Here is a 24,369-nt window from a genome sequence, read left to right on the forward strand (position 1 = left end):
CAAAGATCTGCTGATATCAAGGGTAGTGACCCTGGGAAATGTGCAGGTCATAGTGGATGGCTTTGCTGCAATGGGTTTCCCTAACTGTGGTGGTGCCATAGACGGAACCCATATCCCTATCTTGGCACTGGAGCACCAAGCCAGTGAGTACATAAACCGCAAGGGGTACTTTTTAATAGTGCTGTAAGCACTGGTGGATCACAAGGGACGTTTCACCAACATCAACGTGGGATGGCCAGGAAAGGTACATGACGCTCGCATCTTCAGGAACTCTGGTCTGTTTCAAAAATTGCAGGAAGGGACTTTCTTCCCAGACCAGAAAATAACCGTTGGGGATGTTGAAATGCCTATAATTATCCTTGGGGACCCAGCTTACCCCTTAATGCCATGGCTCATGAAGCCATACATAGGCAGCCTGGAGAGTAGTCAGGAGCTGTTCAACTACAGGCTGAGCAAGTGCAGAATGGTGGTCGAATGTGCACTTGGACATTTAAAAGCACGCTGGCACAGTTTACTGACTCGGTTAGACCTCAGCGAAACCAATATTCCCACTGTTATTACTGCTTGTTGTGCGCTCCACAATATCTATGAGAGTAAGGGGGAGACATTTATGGCGGGGTGGGAGGTTGAGGCAAATCGCCTGGCTGCTGGTTACGCACAGCCAGACACCAGGGCGGTTAGAAGAGCACAGGAGGGTGCAGTGCGCATCAGAGAAGCTTTGAAAACCAGTTTCATGACTGGCCAGGCTATGGTGTGAAAGTTCTGTTTGTTTCTCCTTGTTGAAACCCCCCCACCCCTTGGTTCACTCTACTTCCCTGTAAGCTAACCACTCTCCCCACCTCCCTTTGATCACCAGTTGCAGAGGCAATAAAGTAATTATTGCTTCACATTCATGCATTCTTTATTAATTCATCACACAAATAGGGGGATAATTACTAAGGTAGCCCAGGAGGGGTGGTGGAGGAGGGAAGGACAAGGCCACACAGCACTTTAAAAGTTTAAAACTTATTGAATGCCAGCCTTCTGTTACTTGGGCAATCCTCTGGGGTGGAGTGGCTGGGTGGCCGGAGGCCCCCCCACCGCGTTCTTGGGCGTCTGGGTGAGGAGGCTATGGAACTTGGGGAGGAGGGCAGTTGGTTACACAGGGGCTGTAGCGGCGGTCTGTGCTCCTGCTGCCTTTCCTGCAGCTCAACCATATGCTGGAGCATATTCGTTTGATCCTCCAGCAGCCTCAGCATTGCATCCTGTCTCCTCTCATCACGCTGCTGCCACCTTTCAGCTTCAGCCCTCTCTTCAGCCCACCACTTACTCTCTTCAGCCCGCCACCTCTCCTCTCGGTCATTTTGTGCTTTCCTGCACTCTGACATTGTCTGCCTCCATGCATTCGTCTGTGCTCTGTCAGTGTGGGAGGACAGCATGAGCTCAGAGAACATTTCATCGCGAGTGCGTTTTTTTCGCCTTCTAATCTTCGCTAGCCTCTGGGAAGGAGAAGATCCTATGATCCTTGAAACACATGCACCTGGTGGAGAAAAAAAAAGGACAGTGGTATTTAAAAAGACACATTTTATTAAAACAATGGGTACACTCTCTTTCATGGTAAGTTGGGGACATATCAATTAGAAGTAACAGAAGAGGAGAAGGACCTTGGAGTACTGGTTGATCATAGGATGACTATGAGCTGCCAATGTGATATGGCTGTGAAAAAAGCTAATGCGGTTTTGGGATGCATCAGGAGAGGCATTTCCAGTAGGGATAAGGAGGTTTTAGTACCGTTATACAAGGCACTGGTGAGACCTCACCTAGAATACTGTGTGCAGTTCTGGTCTCCCATGTTTAAAAAGGATGAATTCAAACTGGAGCAGGTCCAGAGAAGGGCTACTAGGATGATCCGAGGAATGGAAAACTTGTCTTATGAAAGGAGACTTAAGGAGCTTGGCTTGTTTAGCCTAACTAAAAGAAGGTTGAGGGGAGATCTGATTGCTCTCTATAAATATATCCGAGGGATAAATACAGGAGAGGGAGAGGACTTATTTCAGCTCAGCACCAATGTGGACACAAGAACAAATGGGTATAAACTGGCCACCAGAAAGTTTAGACTTGAAATTAGACAAAGGTTTCTAACCATCAGAGGAGTGAAGTTTTGGAATAGCCTTCCAAGGGAAGCAGTGGGGGCAAAAGATCTATCTGGTTTTAAGATTCTACTCGATAAGTTTATGGAGGAGATGGTATGATGGGATAATATGATTTTGATAAGTAATTGATCTTTAAATATTCAGGGTAAATAGGCCTAATCCCCTGAGATGGGATATTAGATGGATGGGATCTGAGTTACCCAGGAAAGAAGTTTCTGTAGTATCTGGCTGGTGAATCTTGCCCATATGCTCAGGGTTTAGCTGATTGCCATATTTGGGGTCGGGAAGGAATTTTCCTGAAGGGCAGATTGGAGAGGCCCTGGAGGTTTTTTGCCTTCCTCTGTAGCATGGGGCAAGGATCACTTGAGGGAGGCTTCTCTGCTCCTTGAAGTCTTTGAACCATGATTTAAGGACTTCAATAGCTCAGACATGGGTGAGGTTTTTCGTAGGAGTGGGTGGGTGAGATTCTGTGGCCTGCGCTGTGCAGGAGGTCGGACTAGATGATCAGAATGGTCCCTTCTGACATTAGTATCTATGAATCTATAAACCTTGCTGTTAACATTACATACATAGCACATGTGCTTTCGTTACAAGGTCGCATTTTGCCTCCCCCCCACCCCGCGTGGCTAACAGCGGGGAACATTTCTGTTCAGCCATAGGCAAACATCCCAGCAGGAATGGGCACCTCTGAATGTCCCCTTAAGAAAAGCACCCTATTTCAACCAGGTGACCATGAATGATATCAGTCTCCTGAGGATAACACAGAGAGATAAAGAACGGATGTTGTTTGAACGCCAGCAAACATACACTGCAAAGCTTTGTTCTACAATGATTCCTGAGTACGTGCTACTGGCCTGGAGTGGTAAAGTGTCCTACCATGGTGGATGGAATAAGGCTGCCCTCCCCAGAAACCTTTTGCAAAGGCTTTGGGAGTAGATCCAGGAGAGCCACGAATGCCAGGGCAAATTAATCATTAAACATGCTGGCTTTTAAACCTTTTATAGTATTTTAAAAGGTACACTCACCAGAGGTCCCTTCTCCACCTGGTGGGTCCGGGAGGCAGCCTTGGGTAGGTTCGGGGGGTACTGGCTCCAGGTCCAGGTGAGAAACAGTTCCTGGCTGTCGGGAAAACCAGTTTCTCTGCTTGTTTGCTGTGAGCTATCTACAGCCTCCTCATCATCGTCTTCCTCATCCCCAAAACCTGCTTCCATGTTGCCTCCATCTCCATTGAAGGAGTCAAACAATATGGCTGGGGTAATGGTGGCTGAACCCCCTAAAATGGCATGCAGCTCATCATAGAAGCGGCATGTTTGGGGCTCTGACCCGGAGCGGCCATTTGCCTCTCTGGTTTTCTGGTAGGCTTGCCTCAGCTCCTTAAGTTTCACGCGGCACTGCTTCGGGTCCCTGTTATGGCCTCTGTCCTTCATGCCCTGGGAGATTTTAACAAATGTTTTGGCATTTCGAAAACTGCAACGTAGTTCTGATAGCACGGATTCCTCTCCCCAGACAGCAATCAGATCCCGTACCTCCCGTTTGGTCCATGCTGGAGCTCTTTTGCGATTCTGGGACTCCATCATGGTCACCTCTGCTGATGAGCTCTGCATGGTCACCTCTGCTGATGAGCTCTGCATGGTCACCTGCAGATTGCTACACTGGCCAAACAGGAAATTGAAATTCAAAAGTTCGCAGGCCTTTTCCTGTCTACCTGGTCAGTGCATCTGAGTTGAGAGTGCTGTCCAGAGCGGTCACAATGGAGCACTCTGGGATAGCTCCTGGAGGCCAATACCATCTAATTGCATCCACAGTACCCCAAATTCGACCCAGCAAAACCGATTTCAGCGCTAATCCCCTTGTCCGTGGTGGAGTAAGGAAATCGATTTTAAGAGCCCTTTAAGTCAAAAAAAAGGGCTTAGTCATGTGGAAGGGTACAGGGTTACATCGATTTAACGCTGCTAAATTTGACCTCAATGCTTAGTATAGACCAGGGCTGAGCCATGTAGAGTTTATCTTCATCACATTCTATCCATCCACTTCTCAAAGTGTCATGTGATGAAGCGTTCTCCATCATCTGTGCTTGGAGATGATGCTCTGACTTCTTTAATCCTATATCAGAGTTGCTATGACTGGAGATGAAAGTGTCAAAGACCTGGGAGGGGAATTCAAATGGATCCCAAACACAGTGTGATCATTTGGAGTTTAAATCCCAGGTTCCATCTATTGGTAAAGCCACTTCCGGCAAGGTGGCTGGTTTTTCCCCCATTATGGGGATGCTACAATACTAAAAATGTTGTAAATAACATAACTGACTATTGAGACAATGCTGAGTGAAGTAAGTTTGAATGGATCAGATGATAATATGATGGGAGAATCTCTTGTCCTGATTCTGAATAATCAGATGTAACCTGCTCTGGAATTTCACTTGACACTTTCATTGTCATGTATTCTACCTCTCTGTGATGTGGCTTTCTATCTTTCCTGAAGGCTGTTTGATATTAGTTGGATATTTGTTCTATTTGATAGGATGTAGCTCAGATTTATTGGAGAATTTAAGACAAATGACCATTTGCTAAAGTCATAATTTCTCACTTCAGCTTTGCTTTTCCCCATCCCTCCATGATGGCATGGAGACAGTTCAAGTGCAGTTTTGTCAACAGAAGAGAACTCTCCAATTTACTGCACATGCTAAGAAAGAAACAGTAGTGATTTATTTCAGAGTAGCAGCCGTGTTAGTCTGTATTCGCAAAAAGAAAAGCAGTACTTGTGGCACCTTAGAGACTAACAAATTTATTTGAGCATAAGCTTTCATGAGCTACAGATGAAGTGAGCTGTAGCTCACAAAAGCTTATGCTCAAATAAATTTGTTAGTCTCTAAGGTGCCACAAGTACTCCTTTTCTTATTAGTAGTGATTTAAAATCTCCACTCGGAAATGGTGAATAGCAGAACCCCAACTAACTGAAGGAAGTGCATATGATCACAGTGTAGTTCAGTTGTTGATGTCAATATTGTCTCAGATGGGTATGTCGCCAGGAGAAGCTCTCCTGCTGATGTAGCGCTATCTACACAGGGAGTTACAGCTGTGTAACTACATTGCTCAGCTGTGTCGATTATTCACACCTCTGAGCAATATAGTTATACCGATAAATTTCTTTAATGTAGACTGGACAATTTTCTTTAGTGTTTTATGCATTTACATCACTTCTCCCCTACCTCCTTCTACTTTGAAAGATTAAAAAGTGTGAAAAGAGGTATTTTTCCTCATAATGGAAACATTCCCACATAGGAGACCCCTTCTACCAACACACATGGCAGAAGAACCAGAGATATATGAACTCATAGGAGTGGTTGGGACCTACGTTGGGACAAAACACAACTTGAGCCAAGGTTCAGTAGTTGGCAATGGGGATTAAAAGAAAACTAACATATATGACAAGAATTTGTGGTCTTTGAATATGTTGTTACAAATGAAAATGAAATTATAGGTGAAGTTATTGGTTAAAGAATAGGAGACTAATTGTTTGATTATCTGAATTATTTTGGAAAACTAAAAGTTGTCTTGTTTTGTTTTGTTAGTCGTACAGGAAATGATGGCTAGTCTTCAAAAGTTAATTTGATTTAATTTACCCCCTGTGGTGTAAGGAGTTTTGGTAGGAAACTTCACTCCAAAGATTGGGATGGAAGAGTATGTGTTATAAAGAGTGTATAAGAGAATATTGGCCCAGTATAGATTTTAATTTTTTGTATTTCAAAAAGAACATATTTTGCTTAGTTTCAAAGCCAATTTCTATTAAAAAGAAAACTATTCAAGGAGACAAGTTTATAACTTCTTACGTACTTAGACTGTAAAGGTCACTGACTTCCTCACTTCTCTAATTTGCAAAGGAAAGGCATGACATCTGTCATAGGATGTGTCCAGATGGTAGGAAAGCTGCAACTGTCAACTATCAGTGTCAAGGAAAAGGCTGAAATCCATTGCCTTTCACATCAAAAAGCCATCAAAAGGCTGGTCTACACTGAAAAGCTATGTTGACATAGCCACATCTCTCAGGAATGTGAAAAATACACTCCACTGAGAAGTAGTTAATAAGAACATAAGAATGGCCATACTGGCTCAGACGAAAGGTCCATCCAGCCCAGTGTCCTGTCTCCCAATAGTGGCCAATGCCAGGTGCCCCAGAGGGAATGAATCTAACAGGTGATGATCAAGTGATCTCTCTTCTGCTGTCCATCACCACTCTCTGACAAACAGAGGCTAGGGACACCATTCCTTACCCATATTGGCTAATAGCTATTAATGGACTTAACCTCCATGAATTTATCCAGTTCTCTTTTAAACTCTGTTATAGTCCTAGCCTTCACAACCTCCTCAGGCAAGGAGTCCCACAAATTGACTGTGCTCTGTGCGAAGAAGAACTTCCTTTTATTTGTTTTAAACCTGCTGCCCATTAATTTCATTCGGTGGCCCCTAGTTCTTATATTATGGGAACAAGTAAATAACTTTTCCTTATTCACTTTCTCCACACCACTCATGATTTTATATACCTCTATCATATCTTCCCTTAGACTCCTCTTTTCCAAGCTGAAAAGTCCTAGCCTCTTTAATCTCTCCTCATGTGGGACCCATTCCAACCCCTAATCATTTTAGTTGCCCTTCTCTGAACGTTTTCTAATGCCAGGATATCTTTTTTGAGATGAGCAGACCATATCTGTACACAGTATTCAAGATGTGGGCTTACCATGGATTTATATAACAGCAATAAGATATTCTCCGTCTTATTCTCTATCCCCTTTTTAATGATTCCTAACATCCTGTTTGCTTTTTTGACTGCCGCTGCGCACTGCGTGGATGTCTTCAGAGAACTATCCACGATGACTCCAAGATCTTTTTCCTGATTAGTTGTAGCTAAATTAGCCCCCATCATATTGTTTGTATAGTTGGGGTTATTTTTCCCAATGTGCATTACTTTACATTTATCCACATTAAATTTCATTTGCCATTTTGTTGCCCAATCACTTAGTTTTGTGAGATCTTTTTGAAGTTCTTCACAGTCTCCTTTGGTCTTAACTATCTTGAGCAGTTTAGTATCATCTGCAAACTTTGCCACCTCACTTTTTACTCCTTTCTCTAGATCATTTATGAATAAGTTGAATAGGATTGGTCCTAGGACTGACCCTTGGGGGAAACCACTAGTTACCCTTCTCCATTCTAAAAATTTACCATTTATTCCTACCCTTTGTTCCCTGTCTTTTAACCAGTTCTCAATTCATGAAAGGATCTTCCCTCTTATCCCATGACAACTTAATTTACGTAAGAGATTTTGGTGAGGGACCTTGTCAAATGCTTTCTGGAAATCTAAGTACACTATGTCCACTGGATCCTCCTTGTCCACGTTTGTTGACCCCTTCAAAGAACTCTATTAGATTAGTAAGACATGATTTCCCTTTACAGAAACTATGTTGACTTTTGCCCAACAATTTGTGTTCTTCTATATGTCTGACAATTTTATTCTTTACGATTGTTTCAACTAATTTGCCCGTTACTGACTTTAGACTTACTGGTCTGTAATTGCCGGGATCACCTCTAGAGCTCTTTTAAATATTGGTGTAACATTAGCTATCTTCCAGTCACTGGGTACAGAAGCTGATTTAAAGGACAGATTACAAACCCTAGTTAGTAGTTCAGCAATTTCACATTTGAGTTCTTTCAGTACTTTTGGGTGAATGCCATCTGATCCCAGTGACTTGTTACTGTTAAGTTTATCAATTAATTCCAAAACCACCTCTAGTGACACCTCAATCTGTGACAATTCCTCAGATTTGTCATCTACAAAAGCCAGCTCAGTTTTGGGAATCTCCCTAAGATCCTCAGCCGTGAAGACTGAAACAGTAATTCATTTAGTTTCTCCACAATAACTTTATCATCTTTAAGTGCTCCTTTTGTATCTCGATTGTCCAGAGGCCCCAATGGTTGTTTAGCAGGCTTCCTGATTCTGATGTACTTAAAAAACATTTTGTTCTTACCTTTTGAGTTTTTGGCTAGCTGTTCTTCAAACTCCTTTTTGGCTTTTCTTAGTACATTTTTACACTTAATTTGGCAGTGTTTATGCTCCTTTCTATTTACCTCATTAGGATTTGACTTCCACATACTAGGATTTGACTAGAATGTGACCTGTGCCCCAGTGTAGACAGTGTTAGTTTGTCAGAAGAATACTTGCAGTGTTTGAAGTGTAGACATAGCCTTAGTCTGTTTGATCCCCTATGGGAAGCAAGTCATGACATCAATTCCAATTTTGACCCATCTCCCAGTATGTGAGAAAGCTCCTAATATGGAGGGCTGAGCCAGCTGTCCGATCGCCTGGTTCCTCAAGTGTAGCTACAGCTCTTAGTGCCATCCATCCAAAGACTGAGAGAAATGGGGAGTTCCAACCATTGGCATTTTAGTATCTTACTGTTCCTTTCTCTATTTTATGTGCTGGTCTTTCTGTTATATCAAGGTGTGACTCTATAGCTCAGTGCAAGTGTGACAAAAGCTCATGGGTGCCAACTGGCAAAGGGGTCAGAGCAATTCACAGGAAACTCCTGTCTCAGACCTGACAAACTCACCACATCTAATATACTGATTTTGTTATATTTATCCAGGAAGCATAGCAGTGATATCTCTACTGAAAGCTTGTAAATTATTGATGCTCCTAATCATTGCGAGAGGTGTGTATGAGTCATATTGGAGTAATGTAAGTACATGGAAAATTATGCCCTTATGGTATTGTCATGAAAGTGAGTTACCTCAATCATAGGTCTTGTTGGGGACGGCCCATTCCGGGGGAGGGAATTGTCACCCATCCCTTCCTAGCCAGTTATGCGATGTATTGCTCCATTGTGCTTCCTTTGCACCAGCCCCGAAAAGGCAGTGGAAAACTATCAAACTCTAGACATTGAAACCCTGTGGAAGTGAAAACGACAATATGACAATGAGGAGATCATCCTTTCGGTGAATATAGAGAAAAACTGATTCAGTTTATAACAGGGTGGAGAGACGCTCTCTGAGTCCATTCACCAAGGAGATCGCTAACGACCAGTGGTGCTTCATGAAAGGCAGGGCTATGGCTCCTAGGGACTAGCAATCACTACAATAGACTGTCACCTCACACTTCAATCTACTTAGATAGGAAAGGTTTCAGAGTAGCAGCCATGTTAGTCTGTATTTGCAAAAAGAAAAGGAGTACTTGTGGCACCTTAGAGATTAACAAATTTATTTGAGCATAAGCTTTCGTGAGCTACAGCTCACTTCATCGGATGCATTCCTTTATTTGAACATAAGCATCCAATGAAGTGAGCTGTAGCTCATGAAAGCTTATGCTCAAATAAATTTGTTAGTCTCTAAGGTGCCACAAGTTCTCCTTTTCTTTTAAGATAGGAAAGGTAACCATTAAAAAGTGTAGGCTACATTTTGTGATTTTGTTTTGTTTGTAACTGTTTGTTTCCATCACTCACATTTGTTTCGGTTTAAATCTCTCTCCCTTGTTAAATAAATTTCCCTTTGTTCGATAACTGTACTCAAGTGCTGTGTGTGATACATGAGCAGTGGTCTACCGTAAAATTGGTAATCTTGGGTACACCATTGCTTTGAGAACAGAAGATCTGGGATTTTTCTGAGTATCTGGTGATCGGGGCTGGACCCCTGAGGGGGGCACATTGAAGGAACACAGTGGTTAGGGTGCCTCTATTGTCAACTGGCAGGACTGCTGTAGCTCAGAGGAGGGTGCTTGAGTGCCTGGCAGGCTGGGTGAGTTTGGTCGCGAACATCCAGCTGCCCAATTCAAAAGTCCTTCTTACTAGTGGCAAGTGGCAACAAAGAGATTCACAGCCCTCAGCACCCTGAGAAGGGTCATAATGTGCATCTATGCTGAGCCACCTGTCAAATCCACACAGGAAAAGCACCCTATAGCATAGTTCCCTGAGTCAAAATAACCCTAAAACTCTGCCCTATGAAATCATGGACATGTGCTCTTGGACTGTGAAAACACGTAAAGAATCCAAGCGCTGGAAGGTAGGGATTGGGTCCAGAGTGACCTAGACAGATTGGAGGATTGGGCCAAAAGAAATCTGAGGAGGTTCAACAAGGACAACAGAGTCCTGCACTTAGCATGGAAGAATCCCATGCACCACTACAGGCTGGGAACCAACTGGCTAAGTGGCAGTTCTGCAGAAAAGGACCTGGGGATTAGAGTGGATGAGAAGCTGCATATGAGTCAATAGTGTGCCCTTGTTGCCAAGAAGGCTAACGGCATATTGGGCTATATTAGTAGGAGCATTGCCAGCAGATTGAGGGAAGTGATTATTCCCCTCTATTTGGCACTGGTGATGCCACATCCAGACTACTGCATCCAGTTTTGTGCCCCCCACTGCTGAAAGGATGTGAACAAATTAGAAAGAGTCCAGCAGAGGGTAACAACGATTAGGGGACTGGGGCATATGTCTTATGAGAAGAGTGTGAGGGAAGAGAAGAGTGAGGGGGGATTTGATAGCAGCCTTCAACTACCTGAAGGGGGGGTTCCAAAGAGGATGGAGTTTGGCTGTTCTCAGTGGTGGCAGGTGACAGAACAAGGAGCAATGGTCTCAAGTTGCAGTGGGAGAGGTCTACGTTGGATATTGGGAAAACTATTTTGCTAGTAGGGTGGTGAAGCACTGGAATGGGTTCCCTAGGGAGGTGGTGAAATCTCCATCCTTAGCGGTTTTTAAGGCCCAGCTTGACAAAGCCCTGGCTAGGATGATTTAGTTGTTCCTGATTTGAGCAGGGGTTTGGACTAGATGACCTCCTGAGTTCTCTTATGACCCGAACATTCTGTGATTCTAAGTAGCTGCAAGTGATCCCCAAATGTTTCTTTGTGTTCACATCTGTACAGATGCTGGGAATGGGCGACAGGGGATGGATCAATTGATGATTACCTGTTCTGTTCATTCCCTCTGATGCATCTGGTGTTGACCACTCTTGAAAGACTGGACACTGGGCTAGATGGACCATTGGTCTGACCCAGTATGGCTGTTTTTATGTTTTATGTACAGGAATGAGGCACATGCAAAGAAGAAATGGGGGAGGGGCTCTAAATTTAAATCAGTTTTAGAGAGAAATGTGTTCAAAAACAGCGAGACTTGATGTATGGAAGAAATAACAAGTGATCTCCAGCTTCTTCACCGAAGCCTCAGGTGGGGATTACCCAACAGCTACAGCTGCTGCTCTGAGGGGAGCGGTATACATGTCTGTGGATGCAGCCCACCAGCTGGTTCTCCTGGGGTAGATGGTGAGTTGCTGGGCATGGATGGTGCATCAGCTGGGGTCTGAAATATGAACAGCGATCGAAGGACTCTACAGTGGCCTCCAGTGGGGGTCAAGGATGCTGAGGCAGTGGAAACTCAGCATCACAGTCATCAAGATTCAAAGCTGCTTTGGGTTGGAGAGGAGGGGGTTGACTCGGCTGGATTTTTAGTGCATCCCCTTAACTATTCGCCCATGACAACCTGGCAGCCCCCTGCTTTGTCATTGCACTGCAGCTGTGTTCTCTCTGGAAAGAGTCCCTAGGAATTGGTATTTGCAGCTGCATTAGAGAGTCATAAAAGAGAAGGAAGAGTTAATGTCTTAGAAAAGTGTGTGTGTGTCTGTAAGATGGTGGGAGGGTTTCCAGAAATCAATTTGTTTTAGTCTCTTTTCTCTGGGATTTCCTTTAGAAAAAGCTGAAGTAGGGAGCAAACCTTCTGCCCCCTCTGAGGCTCAAATTTAGGAGTTTCAGATTATGAGATTGACATACTGCCAACTACACTAAGAAGGCTGTGAAAGGCTTTTGGCTAAGTGCATGTAGGAACCTCCTACACCTGTGACTGTGGCAGGGAAGGAGCCAGGGTTGTGCTGGAAGAAGCAGGGAGAGCTGGTGCCCAGACACATTTCATGGCAGCAAACAAACCAACTCCCCCTGCCTCTGAACAATCCACCTGGGACTAAGAGCAGCACTGGGGGCTTTCTTCTTGCCACTTCTGCTGGCATGGGCAGGCATCCTGGAGGCCTTTCTGAAAGAGAATTGAGAACTGAGCTGGGAAAACCAGTTTGAAAACAGGAAGCTCAGTTTAGACTCATTTATTTATAATAATAAATAATCCTTCAATTATAGTGTCACAATCAATACAATTGCTTCAGCCTGATAGTTTCCCAAAGGGAAAACTTAAATTCTCTCCGAAGGGGGTGGAGAGAAAATACTTTTCAGAGTCCAGGAGAGACAAGGCAGTTGAGGATCAGAGCTTGTAGAGGACCAACCTCTGTTGGTGAAAGAGACAAGCTTTGGAGCAAACCCAGAACACTTCTTCAGTTCTGGGTAGCCTGAAAGGTTTTCTCTTCCATAAAAAGCAGTTAGAACATAAGAACAACCATACTGAGTCAGACCAGTTCATCTAGCCCATTATCCTGTTTCCCAACAGGCCAATGCCAGGCCCCACAGAGGGAATCAACAGAACAGATAATCATCAAGTGATCCATCCCCTTTCTCCCATTCCCAGCTTCTGGCAAACAGAAGCTAGGGACACCATCCTAGCTAATAGCCATTGATGGACCTATCCTCCATGAATTTATCTAGTTCCTTTTTGAACCCAGTTATAATCTTGGACTTTACAACATCCTCTGCAAGGAGTTCCACAGGTTGACTGTGTGTTGTGTGTAGAAATACAGTGGAGTCGCATCTTACGGGGGGGGGGGGTAGGTTCTAAAGTCAGCGCGTAAAGTGAAAATCGCATATAGTCAAAATTGCCCTTGAAAACCCCTTAAATTGCCCATATTGTGCATGGTTTTGTGTATAGTGTACAGTAATATGTATAAATGTGTAATGTATACGGTAATGTACGGTATATAATAAAGAATACATATGCAAAATATAATTTTACAATACTATATTTTTAATTACGGGGGTAATTACAGGGGGCCATCAGGGCTTGATGTCAATCCAGGAGATGGAGGTGACTGAGAGCTTGGGTGACAGAGAGCAAGTCGTAGATGAAGTGGTTGGCTCTGGTTCAACTTGAGAAGTCGATTGCGTAGGCTCATCTGCTGCGAGTTGTTTTTCCTTGAAAAACATGGTGATTGGCAGCTGTCGCTGTTGTCTTTTGAGCTGCTTAAATATTTCTTGATACAGACTCAAATCATCTGCAATACTACGTGTGATTTTGAGGCTTTGTTCCATAGAGGGACTGTATTCAGAAATTTAAATCATTGAAGTGTTTCGCTGCTTGGAACACTTCAGCAAATTTATGAAGATTCCAACTTGCTGGGTCTTCCTGTTCATTGTCATCATCTTCGTCTTCTGTAGATGATTTTATCAGTTCCTCTAACTCTTCGTTAGTCAATGTTTCTCTATGGCTCTCAATTAATTCTTCAATTTCTTCCTCAGGGATAAAGAAAAGGAGTACTTGTGGCACCTTAGAGACTAACAAATTTATTAGAGCATAAGCTTTCGTGAGCTACAGCTCACTTCATCGGATGCATCCGATGAAGTGAGCTGTAGCTCACGAAAGCTTATGCTCTAATAAATTTGTTAGTCTCTAAGGTGCCACAAGTACTCCTTTTCTTTTTGCGAATACAGACTAACACGGCTGCTACTCTGATTCCTCAGGGATGTCAACGAAGCCATCCCCACGCACTTGCCTGGCCACCTGAACAATGCATTTCACTTCTTTGTCAATGGTCGGAAAACCCTTAAGATCATTCACAAATTCTTTCCATAGGTTTCGCCAACATGCATTGACTGTTTCAGGCTTGATTGCATCCATTGCCTGTTTAATATAAGTGATGCAATCAGCAATGTTGAAGGAATTCCACACTCCATCACATTAAGATTGGGATCAGTATCCATAGTGCTACTTTTCCATGAGAACGTAAGCCTCATGTACGTGGCCTTAAAACAGCGAATCATTCCTTGGTCAAGAGGTTGGAGGATGGAGGTAGTATTGGGGGGGAGAAAGACCACTTCAACGTCGTTATGTGCAAACTGGAGTGCCTCAGGGTGGCCAGGAGCATTGTCTACAATCAGCAACACTTTAAAGTCAAGTCCCTTCTCTTCGAGGTACCGCTTGACCTCCGGAATGAAACACTTGTGGAACCAATCCAGAAATAATGCTGCCATCTCCCAAGCCTTTTTATTTGGTTGCTAGAACACAGGCAGGAGATTTTTGTTCTTGCTTTTTAGGGCACGGGGATTTGCAGTCCTGTAGAGCAAGCCCCGCTTTATTAAATGCCCAGCTGCATTGCCACAAAACATCACAGTCACATGGTCTTTAGCTGCTTTAAAGCCAGGGGCTTGTCTTTCTGATTTCAAAATGTAAGTGTGGTTGGGCATTTTTTTCCCAGAAGAGCCCAGTCTCGTCAGCATTAAAAACTGGTTCCGGAAGATAGCTCTTTTCTTCTATGATTTTCTTTAATTGTTCGTGGTAAGCTTTTGCTGTCTTTTCATTGTCAGATGCAGTTTCACCAGTAGTCTGCATGTTTTTGAGGTTGCAGTGGTTCCTAAAACTGTTAAGCCAACCTTGGCTGTCTTTGAATTCCTTCTCATCGGAAGGCTGTCCCTCTTCAGCGGGAGGTTTCAACAGTGCATAGAGGCTAAGAGCCTTTTCTCACAATGTGTTGCCATCGATAGGCACATGTTTACGGTTCATGTCTTCCAGCCATAAGTTTAATGCCTTTTCAGTCTTCACTAAAGTCTTATCATGCACCTGGCTTGTTACCTTTGCAGTTATCTTGATGGCACGGATGCTAGATTTGTTACTGCCATATTTACGCGCCATGTTGGAGATCAACATACCGTCTCTCAATAAGTCCAACACAGCCAGTTTTTCCTCCAGCATTGGAACAGATCACTGTTTCTTCCATTGAACACCAGATGAAGTAGTTGGCTTGCATTTAGGGGCCATGTTGTATGAAAAATACATATCTTTAAACACTAGAATCACATGCAGCAAGGCAAGATGCTCACACTATGAGAGGCACACGGGAACTGAGACCGACTGAGGGAGCAGGAGAGTCATGTCTCCCATCTCATGCTCATTGAGTGGAATGGTGGGTGAAATCGCCTGCACAATTTACAGGTATTTTTTTTTCCGAGTGTGTATAGTTGATTTCGCGTAAGTTAAATGTGCATATGATGCAACTCACCTGTAGTTCATTTCATTAATTTCAAACTTGCAGCCTATTAATTTCATTTGGTGACTCCCCCTAGTTCTTGTGTTATGAGAAGGAGTAAATAACATTCCCTTCCTTGGTCCTTTAAAAAATATTATGTGGAACCCACACCCCCACCCCCATCGCTCATGTCCTGGGACCAACATCAATACAATAACATCACAAACTTCAACTGTCAAAGTGAATGCACGAGGAAGAAGCATCTTGTATTTCATTCCTTATGTCCTGGTCCTATCATGTGGTATTTTGCACAGAAACATTATTTCTGCAGGAGAGACCCAGCAGTGGGGGCTGCATTCCTGTACCAAACAGTCACTATAAGGGGGCAGACAAAAGCCTTTAGGATGAGGGGTCTGTCAGTGTCAAAATATCATCTCCCTCCTGGCAGTCCCTGGCAGCCTGAATTTGTTCCTTATCCTCCTGGAGTCTGGAATCAACACTATCCAGCCCCTCTGTATGTAGCAGGAAGAAACACACATGTTTGCTTTAAAACATGCTGGCCCCTGCCTTCTCAGGGAAGATTTTTCTATGATTGTAGTTGAGTTTCAGTCCCCCTCTCCTAGTGGGTTGGGGATGGATCCACCTCCCACTGAGATCTGTTTTCACCTTTGCCCCCTTTCAGTCACTCTGCGATGGTAACTCTGCTCCCAGCTGTCAGGTGACCTCCAGCCCATCCACCCTGCTTGTGAGCTCCATGGTCACGTGTCACTGACTTTGCTAGTACACATAGCATGCAGGAAAGCTAGCCCTGCCCAATGTATTGACAGTACAGTGGTGAATATAGCTGCTTTCCAAGTGCTTGAGCTGGGTTCAATTCCTAACCAATGCAATGTTTGGTTTTTCTCTTTTGTTGTTTCCTTGTCTGGAAATGGTTTAATTTCAGTCACATTGTGTTATAATCACATTATCAATAGACTGAGACCATAAATGTCTCAAAGCCCAGCAGGTCATACAGGATGGAGGCATACAAGGGTCTGGAATATACAGGGAGCTGCAGCACGCATCCTTGTATCATCTGAGAAAAACAGAACCCTTGGAAACCTGCATCTCCCATCCCCTTGCCTTCAGTATTATGATTCCAGCTGCGTGCGATGTTTGTGTGATATTCCTGCATGATTGGGAAATGAAGTTTTGGGTCAGATTCCTTTGCTGCTCAAATTATAATGACATGAACAAAAGGGAGGAAAATAAAAATAAACCCAAAATTGCAGTACAGTTAGGGAAAGAGAAGATCATGGTTAAGCCAAACATTTTGAAATAAAAATAGCCCTCTCCCACTGGACTGCCCCTTCTGCCCCCTTAACTTCTGAAGCCCCTGCGAGCCCCGAGGCGAGCGTCACTTCGGGTGCTGGCAGAGAGAACTCTGGGATGGTGGAAGGCAATCCCCCTTCCATCTACGAGGAGATTGAGGCCCTGGGTCTGACCCCGTTCACCCAGAGGGAGGACAACCCTCTGCCAGCAGGCCTCAATGTGGGCAACCTCACTCCGGCCCCCCTTTTCCCATGCTCCCGCCCTCTAAGCACTGCTTCCTTGGGTCCCTTGGACTTTTCCATCTGCCCGGCTGCAGGTGGCACTCTGCTGATGGCTGCCGAGCCTACTGAGGTGATGGCCAGTGCCTAGCAGCCAGGATCCGAGTCACCAGGGGCATTCCTCGTTGATGCAGGGCAACCGACCTCCTTCCCGGGCGGGGGCCTCACCAAAGATTGTCCACCTCCTGATGCCGTGGCTGTCACACCCGCCATAGAGCCTGAACCGGGCATCACAGAGGGCCCCCTTCCCACCCCCCAGACCCATGAGCCTGACTGAGAGGGCCCACCTCCCAGCGGCCTGGCTACTGGAGCCCAGGATCCTGCCTCTGCCCCTCTTCCCAACCTTGTTCCTGAGCCCTGCCCTGCCCCCACTCCTGACCTCTGCCCTGCCCCTGATGCCAACCCCGTCTCTATCCCCTTCACTTCCCATGATGCCATTGCTGCCCCAGGGGCCATCTCCTTCCCTTTCCCAGAATGGCCCCCAGGGAGCAGCAAGTTCATGTTCCCCTGTCCTGATCCATTAGGGGCTGCTACCTTCCCTCCACCGCCCCCCATTGACCCGGGCTCTGAGGCAGGCCATGTGGCGCCAGCCTATTGAGTGCCACGTTGATGGTCCGCCCATTGCCTACCCATCTCAGTAGGCCATGGGGCTGTGCAGGGAGCCCCTCTGGAGGACATCTGGGGGCCATCGACCCCGCTTCCCCATAGGCTGCAAGAAGAGCTGCGGGAGTTTCTAGAAGATGTCTGTGGCTCCCTCAACAAGGTGCAGCTTGCTCTCCAGCGATGGGGGGATTTTCATCAAATCCTCTGGGCTGTAAGGGCCCTCATGGGAGAGGGTAAAAGGACTGGGAAGCAAGTTGCCACAGCCTACCAGTGGGTCTGCAGCTTCCCTGACTCCTTACTCACTTATGGGATAGGTCATGGTTTGCTGCGTGACCCAATGTGAGCCGTGAGCATCCCTCCTGGCAAGGATCCCCCACCAGCCCTCCTCATGGCACCCATCATCTTTGCAATGTTGAACACCCAAGACTGTAGGATGGTTCTCTGCACGTGCCACATGCTCTCCTTCCTTCGGGGAGGGGGTACTCTGTAGTTTTCCTGCAGGAGACCCATACGGATCCGGCCTCTGAAGATAGCTGGCGGCTGGAGTGGGGGAACAGGGTCTACTTTAGCCATCTCACAGTTCGTACAGCTGGAATGGCGACCCTGTTCTCCCCTGACCTATGGCCCGAGCTGCTAGGGGTGGCTGAGGCTGTGCCGGGCAGCCTGCTCAACTTCCGGGTCCACATGGAGGGGCTCGTGGTCAACATCATTAACGTCTATGCCCCGACATCAGGCCCGGAGCGGCTGCATTTCTATCAGCAGGTGTCTGCCTTCCTTGGCTCCTTGGATCCTTGCGATTACCTGGTCCACAGTGGGGACTTTAACACCACCCTCGAGGAGCGGGACCGAGGAGGGCCACCGCAGACATCCTCCAGGAGATTATTGACTATCACTCCCTGGTGGACATCTGGCGCAACCACCACCTGGATGACATCTTGACGTTCACCTTTGTCCGGGTGGAGGCCCATTGGTCGTGCCACTACTGGTTGGACCGCATCTACTTGTCACACTTCCACCTTTCACGAGCCCACTCCTCCAGTATCTAGCCAGCCCCGTTTTTGGATCACCATCTAGCCACCGAGACAGCCTCTCTCTGCACGGAGAGGCCGGGGCCAGCCTATTTCAACAACAGCTTGTTGGAGGATGTGGGCTTCGTGGTGACCTTCCGGGAGTTCTGGCTGGCCTGGCGAGGGTAGAGGCACGCCTTTTCCTTGGCACGGCAGTGGTGGGACGTGGGGAAGTTGCGCACCTGGCTCTTCTGCCGTGACTACACCCAGGGCACCAGCCAACGGAGGGATGCAGTGATAGAGCAGTTGGAACGGGAGGTCTTAGAGCTGGAAGGGTGTCTGGCCACCAGCCCCAAGGATCCAGCCCTCTGCGGGGCGTGCTGAGAGAAGCGGGAGGAGCTCCGGGCCCTCGAAGACTATTGAGCCCAGGGTGCCTTAGTTCGATCCCACATTCGCCTCCTTTGGGAGATGGATCATGGCTCCCACTTCTTCTATGCCCTGGAGAAAAGGAGAGGTGCCAAGAAGAACGTCACCTGCCTTCTAGCAGAGGACAGCACCCCCCTCACGGATCTGGTGGAGATGTGTGGGAGGGCCAGGACCTTCTACACAGGCTTTTTCTCCCCGGATCCGACTGATTCTAACGCTTGCAGAGTGCTCTGGGAGGAGCTCCCTATGGTCAGCATGGGCGACCAAGACTGGCTAGAGCTGCCTCTCACTCTGGCCGAGTTCTCGGAAGCCCTCCGTCGCATGCCCACCAATAAATCTCCGGGCATGGACGGGCTGACCGTGGAGTTCTACCGTGTGTTCTGGGATGTCCTCGGCCCTGACCTATTCACCATCTGGGCCGAGTCTTTGGAGAGCAGGGTCCTCCCTCTCTCGTGCAGGCGAGCTGTGCTTGACTTATTGCCTAAGACGGGGGACCTCCATGACTTACGGAATTGGCATCCCATCTCATTCCTCACCGTGGACTACACATCTCGCTGTGACTGGGGTCTGTGCTGGTGGACATGGTCCACCCAGACCAGACCTACACCATCCCGGGCCATACCATCTTTGACAACCTGTATCTGGTCCAGGATCTCTTGGAGCTTGGGTGTAGGGATGGTCTGTCGTTCACCCTCCTGTCCCTGGATCAAGAGAACGCATTTGACAGGGTGGACCGTGGGTATCTCCACCCCAGTTTGTGGGTTTTCTCCAGGTGCTATACACCTCCACAGAGTGTACTGGAGTCAACTGGACCCTGACTGAACCGGTCAGCTTTGGGCGGGGAGTACGGCAGGGGTGCCCCCTCTTGGGCCAGCTGTATGCTCTGGCTATCAAGCCCTTCCTCTGTCTCCTCCATCTGAGGTTGATGGGGTTGGTGCTGCAAGAGCCAGAGCTGTGGCTGCTCCTGTCGGCGTATGCCAACGACGTGCTCCTTGTGGTCCAGGACCCAGGTGACTTGGCTCGGGTGTAGGCTTGCCAGGCTGTCTATTCAGCAGTCTCCTCCACCTGGGTCAACTGGATCAAGAGCTCTGGCCTGGTGGTAGGGGATGGGTGGCAGGCAAGCTCCCTCCCACCCGCGCTTCAGGCCATCCGGTGGAGCACAGGTCCACCGTTTTATCTTGGTGTTCACCTTTCGGCCATGCATCCATCTCCGCCGGAGAACTGGTATGGTTTAGAGGTTAGGATGACAGAGCAGCTCCAGAAATGGACAGGACTATTCTGGTGCCTCTCCCTTCAAGGGAGAGCACTGGTGCTTAATCAACTAGTCCTGTCCATGCTCTGGTACTGGCTCAACACCCTGGTCCCAGCCCCGGGTTTCCTGGCCAACCTCTAGACAGTGATTCTGGAGTTCTTTTGGCCAGGACTGCACTGGTCTCTGCAGGGGTCTCCCACCTGCCCCTGCAGGATGGAGGGCAGGGCCTGAAGTGCCTACGCACTCAGGTCCATGTCTTCTGCTTCCAGGCCCTGCAGAGGCTCCTTTATGGTGCAGGTAGTCCAGCGTGAAGCATACTGGCGCACGCCTTCCTGCGCCACTTCTGAGGGCTCCGATACGACCGGCCCCTCCTTTATCTCCATCCAAGAGGTCTTCTGTGAGACTTCTCTGGACTGCCAGTCTTCTGCTAGGAACTGGAAACTGTTCTTGGTGACCAGGTCCATGGAAGCCACAGAGGGAACAGATCTCCTCGCGAAGCCCCTGCTACACAACCCCCAGCTCCGTGTCCAAGTGGCAGAGTCCCGCTCGATGCACCAGCGAGCCAGAGGTTGGCCCTGGCAGAAGTCACCAGAGTCAGAGAACTCCTGGACTACGACCGGGGAGACTGGCTGGATCCCCTGATGCTCGCTCAGCACATGGGTCTCTCTAGACCTCATACTCCCCGATGCGTACTTCAGGAGGTGAGGGCAGCTTTACCACCCTCTGCTTGGGCCTACCTCGACAGGGTCCTGTGAGAGGGCACGCCCCACCCACCCTCAACCCCAGGCCTTCCGGACCTTTTCATCAGGCCCCTGCCCCTTGGACCCAACCAGACCCCCCACCCCTTCACTGTGAGCCGGTTGCACGACTTGCAGCCAGTTCATTTCCAGACCGTGCCAAGGAAACATCTGTACATGCTCGTGCTCCACACCTTTCACTTCCTCACCCTCATGTCCCGCCCCGACACAAAGTGGCGGGACCTCTTGCCACCTTTAGAGGGTGAGGAACCCTGGTTGGCCAGCCTATACTCTACCCTGGTCCCAAGGCCCACCAGGGATATCAGTTGGCGGCTTCTTCACAGGGCTGTGAGCACAGGCTTGTATTTGGCACAGTTTACCCCTGTCCTGGACACCTGCCCCTTCTGCGGTGTGAGGGAGTTCCTCTGGGTGGCGTCCACTGACTCCCTTGATGCCTTCGAGGAGCAGTGGGTGCTGTCCGGGTGTTAGGGGGCTTATTCCTTCACCCACTTACTTCCCTGGTCCTTCTCACATGAACAGAGAGCAACAATACCCGAAGTCCAAAGGGGCAAACAATTCGATGTTTATTGGGGTGAACTTCCAGCAAGCATGATTCCAGTTTCCTTCCTTAGTGTCCCCCTTCCCAGCTCTGACACCACAGAGCCTTACACCCGTGTCCCTGTTCCCATTCCTGCCCTTAGCCAAACATGATTCCAATTTCCCCACCCCCATTCCCTGTTCCCATTTCTCCCACCCACCCCCGTTCCCTTCCTGATTAACTGCAGACTATATAGTAAAACTTGAGTTCTGCTTAGCTATATCTTAACCAGTCATTTTACTGACATTTAACTAACCAATCCTAACATATTGTAACATGATTATTTAACCAATTATATCCCACCCAGTTTACACCCAGCAAAATTAATTATATAGCAGACAGAAACAATCACAGAACCAGACAGAGATTATGCAGACAAACAATAGGGAAATGGGGACTACAGTGATAGAACAAAAAAGAAAAGCAGTACTTGTGGCACCTTAGAGACTAACAAATTTATTAGAGCATAAGCTTTCGTGAGTGAGCTGTAGCTCACGAAAGCTTATGCTCTAATAAATTTGTTAGTCTCTAAGGTGCCGCAAGTCCTCCTTTTCTTTTTGCGAATACAGACTAACACGGCTGCTACTCTGAAACCAGTGATAGAACAAACACAGAAATGAGGATTTCACTTCCCAGCTATTGATAAGTGAGTTCTTGCCAGACAGGATGGTATCAAACTAAGTTTCCTTTTACATTTTCTAGGTACTTCTCTTTCTCTGGAGGCAAAAGGCATTATCAGGACAGTACTATATTCCTAACAGCCCAATACCACCTTATTTCAGTGTGACTGGTTTGGGATGTGAGGAGGTGACCGGTCGCTTCCCAGCTTATGGCTGCCTCTACTGCTTAGCCAGAGACCTTAGCCTAAGCACAAGGCCTCATACTGTCACAGTAAGAGAAGGACCTTACGCTGGCAGACAGTGATTTTGATTCTCTCTTTTATACCTCTATAACTAGCCAAGTGATAAGAATACAACTAAATTCTTAGCGTATAGGCCTTTACAGACAGGCCTGAATATCTATATCCTAACACCGGGATTCTCTGCTCGATGTCCCCATCAGATTCCCTTTGTTTGACCCTTTTACCGCACTCCTGTTCCTGTTATTTTATTAGTTGTCCCACAAAATCATTTGGCTTCCAGGTCCTGTGGATCCCCCCCCCCCTTATGTGGGGGGACCCGTTAGCAGTGGGCAGGCTTCCAACTGACCACTTCCTGGATCCCAATAAAATCACTCTCCTGTAGCCATCTGGCCCAACCCTGTCACAATGCATAGAATACAAGAGAAAACTGTCTTGTCTACACTAAAGACATTTATCGGCATAATAATATTACTCAGGGGTGTGAAAAATCCACACCGCTGCGCTACATAGTTTCACAGCCATAACTCCCTTTGTACATAGCCTACATGAGCAAGAGAGCTTCTCCTGCCAACATAGCCACCGCTGTTTGTGGGGGCTGGACTAATGAAGCCCTATGGGAGAGATCTCTCCCAGTGGCTTTGAGCATCTGTAATAGCAGTGCTAGAGCAGCGCAGCTACGCCAACATCAGCTTTATTGTGTAGCCATAGCATTAGACACAAAACCATAGAATCAGGACTCAACATGAGAGTATCCAGAAGTCTGAAATTGGAGCCTGACATATTTGTTGTCTCATTGGTTACCGTCCAATGGTACCATCCTACATCCTGAAAGTCCTTGTTACCCAATCAGGCAGCCAGTTTGGGATCCACGGGGAAGGAATGTCCTAGGAAGCACTCTTTCTTTGGATCCAAACAGTGAAGGATGATTGTTCTCAATCTAACCCTGCTATGCTTTGGAACTGTAATCAGTGACACTGAACTAGGAAGTGGAGTTGTACAAACTATTTTCCTGGGGTCATTGGTCACTATAGCTTCCTTTACTGGGGTGGAAACAAAGAACTGAGTGTGGACTCTTTCCACCCCAGTTCTTTCCAAATCCTTGGCATTGGTTAGAGTAAATTTACACTTCTCTGAAGTAGAATCCTTTACAAAACCACTCAGAATCTCAGCAGTGTTAGTGAGGAATGGCTTCCAAAAACATGCCCAGCTTTTCTTTAATTTCATGGCACAGTTCCAGGCAAGGGACTGGATACAGGGCTGGATCAGAATATCTGTTAGTTACCAGAGCTGGAGTTTCTATTCAAAAATAGCTATTTTTCTAAAGGTATTAGACTTCCCACACTGATTTAATTTTATACACATTTTTAGCACCTACAAAGGATAAATTCAACAAACCCCCCACTTCTATTTCCTTAACATCTGCATCATGAAGGGCAGCATCTCCCATAACATAAGATTAGCTAGGAGAGATCATCTGTAGGGCCTGGGTTACAAATGCTTTGGGAATAAAATACATGGGCATTTTGCCTAGTTCAAAATCACTTACCGTGGAATTCTCTCCCCAGATCATCTGAGACAATATTGACTTCAACAATCGAACTACACTGTGATCATATGCACTTCCTTCAGTTAGTTGGGGTTCTGCTGTTGTTCACTATTTCCGAATGGAGATTTTAAATCACTACTGTTACTTTGTTAGCATGTCCAGTAAATTGGAGAGTTCTCTTCTGTTGACAGAACTGCACTTGAACTGTCTCCATTTTATCATGGAGGGATGGGGAAAAAGCAAAGCTGAAGTGAGAAATTATGACTTTAGCAAATGGTCATTTGTCTTAAATTCTCCAATAAATCTGAGCTACATCCTATCAAACTGAACTAATATCCAACTGGGTGACCAAACAGCCTTCAGGAAAGATAGAAAGCCACATCACAGAGAGATAGAATACATGACAATGAAAGTGTCAAGTGAAATTCCAGAGCAGGTTACATCTGATTATTCAGAATCAGGACAAGAG

General features: G+C 46.7%; 1 protein-coding gene, 1 long non-coding RNA gene and 1 pseudogene across 2 annotated transcripts in view; 1 reads left to right on the forward strand and 2 right to left on the reverse strand.

Annotated features, from left to right (window-relative positions):
- Nucleotides 1-24,369, reverse strand: part of LOC119849371 — a 1,398,949-nt pseudogene that overhangs the window by 1,215,911 nt on the left and 158,669 nt on the right.
- Nucleotides 1-24,369, forward strand: part of LOC119849376 (zinc finger protein 420-like) — a 3,142,523-nt gene that overhangs the window by 1,010,674 nt on the left and 2,107,480 nt on the right. The window lies entirely within an intron of this gene.
- On the reverse strand, nt 3,553-21,190 carry LOC122457764. Its single transcript, XR_006277438.1, has 3 exons — nt 21,104-21,190; nt 19,502-19,506; nt 3,553-3,562 (listed from the first exon to the last, which is right to left on the reverse strand). It is a non-coding gene; the product is annotated as an uncharacterized LOC122457764 (long non-coding RNA).

The sequence above is a fragment of the Dermochelys coriacea genome, chromosome 28 (assembly GCF_009764565.3).
Source record: "Dermochelys coriacea isolate rDerCor1 chromosome 28, rDerCor1.pri.v4, whole genome shotgun sequence".
NCBI lineage: Eukaryota > Metazoa > Chordata > Testudines > Dermochelyidae > Dermochelys > Dermochelys coriacea.